The 12,446-nt window shown below is 35.6% G+C and overlaps 1 protein-coding gene and 1 long non-coding RNA gene across 2 annotated transcripts in view; one reads left to right on the top strand and one right to left on the bottom strand.

Moving 5' to 3' along the window:
- The window catches only part of LOC132736306 (sacsin-like), a 71,845-nt gene that overhangs the window by 56,342 nt on the left and 3,057 nt on the right, over positions 1-12,446 (bottom strand). The gene's annotated exons all lie outside the window — the stretch shown is intronic.
- On the top strand, positions 3,439-4,278 carry LOC132736305 (uncharacterized). The gene is made up of 2 exons (XR_009626563.1): positions 3,439-3,868; positions 3,923-4,278. It is a non-coding gene; the product is annotated as an uncharacterized LOC132736305 (long non-coding RNA).

The following is a 12,446-nucleotide window of genomic DNA, read 5'->3' as shown; positions in this document are numbered from 1 at the left end:
TTAAAAAAATCAAACCCGTTCTTGATAATGTCCTGCTAGTAGACCCTACCATCTATGTTTATTAAACTAACGTATACATGTAAAGTTGCTAAATGCTGCTAAAACTGTTTTTGCACTGATTGAGTAAAATAATATAATATTTTTACGGATTAGTCAGTCTAAATCCGCGGTTTGTCATTCGCAAGCCGAAGTTATAGCGGACACTTGAGTGTACACCGTGACTTTGCTATTTTTACACACATTGTTTATTTGTGCATTATCATTTTACCGTATGCCACTTAAGAGCATTGTAGTGTTTGTGCAGACGATTGAAATATCTATTTATATTTGAATGAACACTATAATACCGTTTGTTTTTTACTATATTGCATATGCATTGCGAGATACTTTTAGTTAACAAATATTGTTTTCTTCACTTGCTTCCACTCATAATTATCAAAACGCTATCATTGTCATTATCAAAAATGCCAATTTTAACAAAATAGGTAATTATGCGTTGGATTTAACATCTTGACAAAAAAAAATATCGCTCAATAATCAAGATATTCTGATACAGACTTTTGTTGTGTTTGTAAACAAACTGGCGCAATATTTGCACAAGAATATTGTTTGATTTTATTAACCTGTCAATTCCATACTCATTATACGGTCAATGCATAGAATATATTAATATTCGATAAATGTTCGGTAAATTTCGTGAGAGGTACGCAGTAAGATGTGATTAAATTCATCTAGTTTCCATGAATTAGTTACACTGACCGTTATAGCGCAATAGGGTAAACCACGGGTATATAATATCAAAATGTCCTGCATCATGTAAGATCGAGACAGTGTATGTCCATGTTTTTTTCTTTTTCATATCTAATTTCAAAATTTTTGAAGTTATGGTTGTTCTGTTTTTAATATGTTTTGTACTCTTTTGTAAATACTATATTTTTGTATATAATTGATACTGAAAATTCATTCGGATTATAATCAATAAATGTAATTTCAGTGCGGTAAAATACATTACAAAATGTGACAATTCAGTGTTTCTTAGTTGTTTCATTCCGTGTAGACAATTTTGCAAGCGCTTGACAATTTTCTTTAAAATATACATAAAATAAAGAGAGAATACGTCTAAAAAGAATGTCAAACAAGAGGGCCATGATGGCCCTAGATCGCTCACCTGACTTATCAAACTCATCCAAACAATTACCTAGACAAGCATTCTGACCAAGTCTCATGACAGGTGAGTCAAAAATGTGACCACTACAGTATTAACAAGGATTATCCATATTTGAGCAGTGCGACCTAGTTTTTTACCCAGGTGACACATATTCAAACTTGACCTAGAAATCATCAAAACAAACTTTCAGACCAATTTCCAGGATACTTGGATCAAAACAGTAGCAACTAGAGTGTTAACAAGATTTTTCTATTTTTAGCTCCGGTGACCTAGTTTCAACTGCGATTTCGAACTCATCCAAGCAATTACCTAGACAAGCATCCTGACCAAGTTTGATGATAATTGAGTCGAAAATGTGACCACTAGAATGTTAACAAGGTTTTTCCATATTTGGGCGGTGTGACCTAGTTTTTCATCCAAGATGACCCATGTTCGATCTTGACTTAGAAATCATCAAAACAAACTTTCAGACCAATTAACAGAATATTTGGATCACAACAGTAGCCACTAGAGTGTTAACAAGATTTTTCTATTTTTAGCTCCTGTGACCTAGTTTTTCATCCGAGATGTCCCATGTTCGATTTATTCCCAGCAATGACCTAGACAAGTTTCCTGACCAAGTTTAATGACAATTGAGTCAAAATTGTGACCACTAGAGTGTTAACAAGGTTTTACTATTTTTAGCTCTGGTGACCTATTTTTTCATCCGAGATGACCCATGTTCGAACTCGTCCGAGCTATCACCTAGACAAGCATCTTGATGAAGTTTGATGATGATTGATACAAAAATGTGACCGCTAGAGTGTTAACAAGGTTTTTCTATTTTTAGCTCCGGTGACCTACTTTTTCATCGGAGATGACCCATGTTCAAACTCATCCGAGCTGTCACCTAGACAAACATCTTGACAAAGTTTGATGATGACTGATGCAAAAATGTGACCACTAGAGTGTTAACAAGGTTTTTCTATTTCTAGCTCCAGTGACCTACTTTTTCATCCGAGATGACCCATGTTCAAACTCATCCGAGCTATCACCTAGACAAGCATCTTGACCAAAGTTGATGATGATTGATGCAAAAATGTGACCGCTAGAGTGTTTACAAGGTTTTTCTATTTTTAGCTCCGGTGACCTACTTTTACATCTGAGATGACCCATGTTCGAACTCATCCAAGCTATCAACTAGATAAGCATCCTGACCAAGTTTGATGATGATTGATGCAAAAATGTGACCGCTAGAGTGTTAACAAGGTTTTTCTATTTATAGCTCCGGTGACCTAGTTTTTTTCATTCCGAGATGACCCATATTCGAACTCATCCGAGCTATTATCTAAACAAGCATCCTGACAAAGTTTGATGATGATTGGGTCAAAAAATGTGACCACTAGAGTGTTCACAAGGTTTTTTCTATTTTTAGCTCCTGTGACCTAGTTTTTCATCAGAGATGACGCATGTTCGAACTTATCCAAGCAATTGACTAGACAAGCAATCTGACCAAGTTTTGATGAAGATTGGTTCAAAAATGTGACCACTAGAGTGTTCACAAGGTTTTTCTATTTTTAGCCCCGGTGACCTACTTTTTCATTCGAGATGACCCATGTTCGAACTCATCCGAGCTATCACCTAGACAAACATCCTGACCAAGTTTGATGATGATTGGGTCAAAAATGTGACCTCTAGAGTGTTCACAAGGTTTTTCTATTTTTAGCTCTTGTGACCTAGTTTTTCATCCGAGATGAGCCATGTTCGAAATCATCCGAGCTTTCAACTAGATAAGCATCCTGACCAAGTTTGATGATGATTGAGGCAAAAATGCGACCGCTAGAGTGTTCACAAGCAATTGTGGACGTACGACGGACGACGGACGACGGACGGACGGACGACGGACGACGGACATTCACCGATCCTAAAAGCTCACCCTGAGCAAGCTCAGGTGAGCTAAAAAGGGATCGAACCTCGGACCTCTCATACATTAGGTAAATACTTAACCGACTGTGCTATTGTGGGTGTTACGAGAACCTTCATTAAGTTAGTGGGAGTTTTCCAAACGTTAGTGATATACTCCATATTAATTCTCGTAAAATAAACGGACAAAACCGAAGTGGGATCGAATATTTAAATGAGTGCTATAATGTATTCATTATTGACAGGTCAATAAAATCAGACTATACAAATATTGCATCTATTCTCTCTTTTGTGTTCAATATCGTTTCATATACAGACATACTTCTATATCAAGACAACTATTAAACAGTATTCTACTGCACTGGACCACCTAGGGTTAATGAGATGAACATATGATCTTATCAGATGACCAAGCAGAACGCTAAAAGTATCCTATCAGAGTGGCCGCAGTTAACTTCTCTTAATTTATGTGTTTATGTGTTAATTATTAGAATTAGGATTTATTCAATTATTCTTGTTAAATGGATTAATACAATTACGTAATAACTTTTGTAAAATGGATTAAATACCGGATTTGTTTGTAATTTGATTTAAAGTGGCAATGTTTTGGATATAACAATTGCCTTCTGCTTTTGATTTGATTATCCATTTATATTTTCCACATGGATTGCTACAAGAATGGGCAAAGTGTTCAGTTCCAGTAGGGAATTTCACTTTTCAAGAAGCCCAACAGTCGCTATAACCAGTACAGTAGGTACTGAGGCGTACTGCGACGACCCCAGAGTTTGCGGACAGTAGGTCCAATATAACTCTGCAACAAAAATTGGAAAGTCTAGAGTTTGCGGACAGTAGGTCCAATATTAACTCTGCAACAGATTAGGAAAATCTGTTTCGTCATCATGGAATGATGGACAACAGTATGAAGCCTTGGCCATCTGCAACACAGATGATTGACCTTCCAAGTTTTATGCTACAACTACTACTACAACAACAAAGACAATATTGCTTTAACTTGAAGTTAACAAGACATAAAATTAATAATATACTATTTAACAATTTAATTTCTTGAGCCGCGAACATACCAAATTCATGTTTCTTAGGCCAACGAAATGCACATGTCACAGCTTATAATTTATAAGACTCTTATTCTATTAGTGAAAAAGATCTGCAGTATCTCACTGTTTTAAATCTTACTTGATATAAGAAAATATCAGCTCTTGCTAACAAAATATAATTCTATGATACCAATTGTGTTTAGTTGGGTAACTGTATGATAAGTTATAATAACAATTATTTGATTTAAAGATATAATATGCTCAAATTTTGTATTTTTAAATATTGATAATTGCTGCACAGTCTCTTTTTAAATATAAAATAAACATGTTTTAAGATATCTTATGTCTTAAACTATACACAATTTAGATGTAAAAAAATACTGGCAGTTTTTTCTTTTAAGAAAGGATCAACTTTACTTGACCTGTAATAGGACATGCAGCTTCCCACACACAGTTTGTACATTCTTTTATTAAAATTAGACATATTTAGAAAAAAATACATAGATTTCAAATAATTTCTGGGATAAAAATATTTTACTCTCAGATGAGTATAGTATATCTTTAACATGCTTTTGGGCGGATGAACAGTAACTTGCATTTTACAGTATCATCTTTGAACAGGCTCATTCAAACCAAGCCTGCAACATTTTCAGTTTTGCTGTTTTGGGCGTATTGTAGAGATTTTATTTGCACACAAAAATGGTTTTATATAAGAGGAATATTCTGGAGTAAGTTTTGCCTAGAAATGTCAAGAACTGTGTACTCCAAATTTGTTACATAAGAGGGAATATTTTGGAGCTAGTTTTGCATAAAAATGTCAAGAACTGTGTACTCCAAATTTGTTATATAAGATGGAATATGCTGGAGCTAGTTTTGCATAGAAATGTCAAGAACTGTGTACTCCAAATTTGTTATATAAGATGGAATATGCTGGAGCTAGTTTTGCATAGAAATGTCAAGAACTGTGTACTCCAAATTTGTTATATAAGAGGGAATATGCTGGAGCTAGTTTTGCATAGAAATGTCAAGAACTTTGTACTCCAAATTTGTTATATAAGAGGGAATATGCTGGAGCTAGTTTTGCATAAAATGTCAAAACCGTGTACTACAAATTAGTTATCTATATAAAAGTGAATATGCTAGAGAAATTTTTGCAATAAATATCAAAACCTGAGTTCTCCAAATTTGTTATATAAGATGGAATATGTTGGAGCAAGTTTTGCATAAAAATGTCAAAACCCGCGAGTACTCCAAATTTGTCATAAAAGAAGCAAATTTTGCATAGATTGTCAAAACCTGAATACTCCAAATTTGTTATATAGGAAGATCAAATATGCTGGAAAAAGTTTTGCATAGTAATGTCAAAAACTGTGACTCCAAATTTGCTCTTGGGAAAACGCACGTTTGGAGCTGATCTTATGAAGGAATTGTTTACTTTCCTTACGGAAAGTAAACATGTGCACATATTAAATAACATTGGTTGTATATAGTGAGGGGTTAGAAAAGCAGGGAGTGAGTACATATACAAGAAAGAAAACAGAATGTGAGTATGCACTGTTTTTACAATACTCTAGAAACACTTCGAAATACCTTGAACATTGTAAGTTGATAACTTTCAATGACAGTTCAATAATGAAATTTATATTGAATAATTCTTTACCTGTATATCTCACTGACAATGTCGATTGTAAAGTACTTGCTTTTATTTCTAAGAAAATGACATGTCATTCGAAATGAAAGAACATGAAATAAGATATGAAAAGTTTTTAGTGAAGATAATAAACATTTAATCACTCAAATATTTTTCTATCCAGAATTTTCTTCGACTGAAAGGTGTATATAGACATAGCTAAATGCATAATTAAATACATGTTTGATGTAGTTTGCATGTATTGAAATTTTTGCTCAAGCTTACTACAGTAAAACATAGAAAATAAATAAATGAATTAATGAACTAATAAGATGGGAAAAAAAAATCTTAGTAATCATTTGCACTTGTCTTTCACTTTTGGACAAACCTACGAAACCAATGTTTTACCATTCATTACAATAATGATAGTTTATACAAAGCTCTAATGTGCAGTATTTTAGATGGTTTAGATAAGGTTGATAATTTGGGATTTACTGTATACATGTAGTACATCTTCAGATAAATCTCTCACTGGACCCTCTCAGTGAATTGTTTTTGTTAGGGTTTATCATCAGACTTATCCCTGGGAAAACAGCAGGTACTAATAGCCGTGCCTGGTTTGTAGGTCAAACATATGTCTTAATTTGATTTGTTTGTTTGCAAGGAGGGGTTGCTAATTAACCTTCACTGTGTTATGATCCATGGCACTATAAATCACTCAGAGAGGGATTTGTGTCGGACCTATCAACAAAATCTTGATTGTGCTAGGGCTGTCAAAGTGTCATTAAAATTTTGATTTAAAAAAAAAAATAAAAAAAATAAGGGTACTGAATGAAACAACAAGTTTCAATGAAAATATTAATTATATCATGAAAACTGCTATTTAGACTATGAAACATTTCTACGGTTGATGAGCGCATTTATATTTGTAGTCTGCATGTTAATTAGTCAACTAAAAATGTTATAAAATTTGAAAAAGAAATGGCAGATAAGTTAATAATATGTCATTATATGTAGATGTGGTACAGTACTCGTCATTGCCCGGGGAAAGGAAAACACTAAGCAGATTATTCTACCAAATGGCATGGTCATAGAATTACTTGTTTGGGGTTTTGTTTTCAAACAACTGAATAAGTAAGTGGTGATAAGAGATGAAGCCATTTGTTTTGGTAGTTTTCGTTATCATTTTTGAAATAAATAAATAAATCATTTGATGACTTAATTAACCAATTAATTGATTGATTGATTCCGAACAAAAATAATAATATTAATAATTCAGGAAATATGAACAAATTCATTTGTTTGTTTCATTATATTCTATCCTGTATCGAGTGGAATCGAAAACGTGAACCATAGAAACATGTACTGTAACTGCAATACAGAGCTGATTTTGAAAATAATATACATGTGTTTATTGAAGAAAACATGTATGTGAGAAGTTAGCAGTGAACAGTGAGCTAAGCAAAAAGGCATTTTTATTTATATAGGGAAGTCAATGATCTGCTGTAATGCTCAGCTGTTTTGGGCATCTAGCAGGGCATTCCTAAATATTGTGTTAAAATGCTCTGCTGGAATGCTAAGCTGGCTAGGCAATCTAGCAGGGCATTACTAAATATAGTGAAAAAAATGCTCTGCTGGAATGCTAAGCTGGCTAGGCAATCTAGCAGGGCATTACTAAATATAGTGTAAAAATGCTCTGCTGGAATGCTAAGCTGGCTAGGCAATCTAGCAAGGCATTACTAAATAAAGTGTAAAAGTGCTCTGCTGGCTAGGCAATCTAGCAGGGCATTACTAAATATAGTGTACAAATGCGATTCTGGAATGCTAAGCTGGCTAGGCAATCTAGCAGAGCATTCCTAGTTATAGTGAAAAAAGGCTCTGCTGGAATGCTTAGCTGGCTAGGCAATCTAGCAGGGTGTTACTAAATATAGGGTAAAAGTGCTCTGCTGGAATGCTAAGCTGGGTAGGCAATCTAGCAGGGCATTACTAAATATAGTGTAAAAATGCTCTGGTGGAATGCTAAGCTGGCCAGGCAATCTAGCAGGGCATTCCTAAATATAGTGAAAAAATGCTCTGCTGGAATGCTAAGCTGGCTCAGCAATCTAGCAGGGCATTCCTAAATAAAATGTAAAAGTGCTCTGGTTGAATGCTCAGCTGGCTAGGCAATTTAGCAGTGCATTACTAAATATAGGGTAAAAATGCTCTGCTGGAAAGCTAAGCTTGCTAGGCAATCTAGCAGGGCATTCCTAAATATAGTGTTAAAATGCTCTGCTGGAATGCTAATCTGGATAGCCAAACTAGCAGTGCATTACTAAATATAGTGTAAAAATGCTCTGCTGGAATGTTAAGCTGGCTAGGCAATCAAGCAGGACATTACAATATATAGTGTTAAAATGCTCTGCAGGAATGCTCAGCTGGCTAGGCACTATAGCAGAGCATTCCTTAATATAGAGAAAAAATGCTCTGGTGGAATGCTCAGCTGGCTAGGCAATCTAGCAGGGCATTACTAAATATAGTGTAAAAATGCTCTGCTGGAATGCTAAGCTGGCTAGGCAATCTAGCAGGGCATTACTAAATATAGTGTAAAAATGCTCTGCTGGAATGCTAAGCTGGCTAAGCAATCTAGCAGGGCATTCCTAAATAAAGTGTAAAATTGCTCTGCTGCAATACTCAGCTGTCTTGGCAATCTAGCAGAGCATTACTAAATATAGTGTAAAAATGCTCTGCTGGAATGCTAAGCTGGCTAGGCAACCTAGCAGAACATTCTGAAAAATAGTGTGAAAATGCTGTGTTGGATAAGCAATCTTGCGGTGCATTCTGAATTATAGTATTAATAAGCTCTGCTGGAATGCTCAGCTGGCAGACTGATTCTGAGTTCCAGGATTTATTGTTGCCAACGTTTTATTGACATTTTCGACTTCTAGGCACTTCTGAGGCACTCGCAGACTTTCAGGAATTTTTGGTGCCAATAGAAATAATGATATTTTTGACTTCTAAGGACCTTTAAGAGACTATTTCATTGTCCTGCGACTTTTTGATGGACACTCGCAGACTTTCAGGAATTTTGGTGCCAATGCTGATATTGACAATTTAGACTTCTAGGGACCCTCAAGAGTCCATTTTGTTGGTCTGCGACTGATTCTCGGACACTCGCAGACTTTCAGGAATGGTTGGTGCCAATGGAAATAATCATATTTTTGACTTCAAGGGACCTTTAAGAGTCCATTTCATTGGCCTGCAGCGTATTTTTGGACACTCGCAGACTTTCAGGAAAGTTTGGTGCCATTAGAGATGATGGCAATTTTTACTTCTAGGGACCCGTCAGAGTCCATTTTTTATGGTCTGCGACTGATTCTGGGACATTCGCAGACTTTCAGGAATCTGTGGTGCCAATGGAGATAATGACATTTTTGACTTCTAGCGACCCACCAGAGCTCATTTCGCTGGTCTGCGACTGATTTTGGGACACTCGCAGACTTTCAGGAATTTTGATGCCAATGGAGATAATGATATTTCTGACTTCTAGGGAACCGCCAGAGTACATTTCTTGGGTCTGCGACTGATTCTTTGAGACTCGCAGACTTTCAGGATGTTACGTGCCATTGCAGATCCTGACATTTTTCACTTTTAAGGACCCTTAGTCATATGCAGAGCATTTTTACTCTAAAATGTCATTATCTGAAAAAATCTAAAATGGATTCAGGAAGGTCCCACTAAGTCAGAAATATCATTTTCTGCATTGACACCAAAATTCCTGAAAGTCTGCGAGTGACTCAGAATCAGTCGCAGACCAACGAAATAGACTCAGGAGGGTCCTTTTGAAGTAAAAATGTCATTATCTCCATTGGCACCAAAAATTTCTGAAAGTCTGCGAGTGTTCCAGAAACATTCGCAGACCAACGAAATGGACTCTGGATGGTCCTAAAAATACACAAATGTCATTATCTGTATTTACACCAAAAATTCCTGAAAGTCTGCGATCGTCCGTGAATCAGTAGGAGACCAAAGAAATAGACACTTGAGGGTCCCGTAGAAGTCAAAAATGTAATTATCTGCATTGGCACTAAATATTTCAGAAAGTCTACGAGTGCCAAATAATCAGTTGCAGACCAACAAAATTTATATTTAGCCACCTGAGCTTACCAGCAGAGCATTTTTACACTATATTTAGGAATGCTCTGCTGGATTGCCTAGCCAGCTGAGCATTTTTAACACTATATTTAGGAATGCCCTTCTAGATTGCCTAGCCAGATGAGCAATTCAGCAGAGCATTTTTACACTATATTTAGGAATGTCCTGCTAGATTGCCTAGCCAGCTGAGCATACCAGCAGATCATGTTTACACTATATTTTGGAATGCCCCGCTAGATTGCTTAGCCAGCTGAGCATAACAGCAGAGCATTTTACACTATATTTTGGAATGCCCCGCTAGATTGCTTAGCCAGCTGAACATAACAGCAGAGCATTTTACACTATATTTTGGAATGCCCCTCTAGATTGCCTAGCCAGCTGAGCATAACAGCAGATCATTTTTACACTATATTTTGGAATACCCTGCTAGATTACTTAGCCAGCTAAGCATAACAGCAGAGCATTTTTACACTATATTTAGGAATGTCCTGCTAGATTGCCTAGCCAGCTGAGCATACCAGCAGATCATGTTAACACTATATTTTGGAATGTCCCGCTAGATTGCTTAGCCAGCTGAGCATAACAGCAGATCATTTTTACACTATATTTTGGAATGCCCTGCTAGATTACTTAGCCAGATAAGCATAACAGCAGAGCATTTTTACACTATATTTTGGAATGCCCCGCTTGATTGCTTAGCCAGCTGAGCATAACAGCAGATCATTTTTACATTATATTTTGGAATGCCCTGTTAGATTGCTTAGCCAGCTGAGTATAACAGCAGAGTATTTTTTACACTATATTTAGGAATGCCCTGCTAGATTGCCTAGCCAGCTGAGCATACCAGCAGATCATTTTGTACACTATATGTTGGAATGCCCCGCTTGATTGCTCAGCCAGCTGAGCATACCAGGAGAGCATTTTTTGCACTATATTTTGGAATGCCCCGCTAGATTGCTTAGCCAGCTGAGCATACCAGCAGAGTATTTTTACGCTATATTTTGGAATGCCCCGCTAGATTGCCTAGCCAGCTGAGCATACCAGCAGAGCATTTTTACACTATATTTAGGAATGGCCTGCTAGATTGCTTAGCCAGCTGAGCATACCAGCAAAGCATTTCTACACTTTATTTTGGAATGCTCTGCTAGATTGCTTACCCAGCTGAGCATAACAGCAGATCATTGATTTCCCTATATAAATCGTAATGCCTTTTTGCTTAGCTCACTGTTAACTGCTAACTTCTCACATACAGAAAACATGTAATGTGAGTTCTTCACATATATACGTCTTTCGCATTATATAATTGCGAGAGAGATGTTTGAAAGGGTTTTTGTTTTTTTACACACACACACACACAAACATGACAAATCATATGTGGTTTTTATGGTATTCTAATCTTTATTAGATATTTGTGATGGAAACCCGTGATACCTCTTTCTTTTAAAGAAACAGATTAAGCCTCAGAAATAATCACATGTGATTTCCATTAAAAAAGGAGGAAAATGCATTTTATACTGTTGTCATAATGCATTAAAAACATGTGATTTACTTATAATCTAACTTTAATCTGAAGTAAATATAGTACAGAATGTGAGAAAAAAAAAAAAAAAAAAGGAATGTAAATAATATAAACGAATAATGGCAGGTTAAGGCTTAATGGGCAGATCAGTAATTTCAAAACACTGACACTTATTTTGCAAGATATCATAAATCATGCCTAAAGAAATTATAATTAAAAGCACAGCAATGTGTTGCTTTTAAACCATAGAAAACTTCGAATATCACTACATGTGAAAGAATTTTATGCTACACGCATATGTGTATACCATTTAATGTCAAACTTGTTTACAATAAGCAATATAAATTATGCAATGTAACATATTGCAGCAGGGGTCAAGCCTCATATAATGACCTTTTCCACACAGTAGAAATAGGGAATAGTATTCTTTTATAATGATTGTTACTTTTACAGCATTTTATGTATATGGCTATTGCATACTTTATTTTGTGCATTATATTTTCAGTTTTTGAAAAGTTAATAGTCGTAGATTGAATACGTAATCATTTTACTTGGTTATGTATTTTTAACGACTTGTCAAAATGCAAGCATGGTCTCTAAAATCTCATTAACCCTAGGTGGTCCAGTGCAGTAGAATTAATAAATTAAACGAGACTTACCTGGAAGTTGAAGTTCAATTATTATTCTACTGCTACTGGACCACAGGGTTTAATGCCCACCCGGTTACCCCTCCCATATGTATAAGCCATTGTCGCATTTTGCATAATTATGTATGCTCTGAAAGTCTGCTTGGTCATCTGATAAGATCATATGTTCATCTCATTAAACCCTGTGGTCCAGTAGCAGTAGAATAATAATTGAACTTCAACTTCCAGGTAAGTCTCGTTTAATTTATTAATTTTAACAGACTCTGCCAACAGTTTGTATCTGACAGTCGTTAATGATTGTTTTTATTACAGCTCATTCTATTTGACGTAAAAAGATTAAATAATTAAATATAACATAGAGCATTCAATTTTACAAATGGAACAGAACGAATAC

This window comes from Ruditapes philippinarum, unplaced genomic scaffold (assembly GCF_026571515.1).
Source record: "Ruditapes philippinarum isolate M1 unplaced genomic scaffold, ASM2657151v2 ctg1732_1_1_1_1, whole genome shotgun sequence".
NCBI classification, from domain to species: Eukaryota; Metazoa; Mollusca; class Bivalvia; order Venerida; family Veneridae; genus Ruditapes; species Ruditapes philippinarum.
This window is presented reverse-complemented; position numbering and strand designations above follow the sequence as displayed.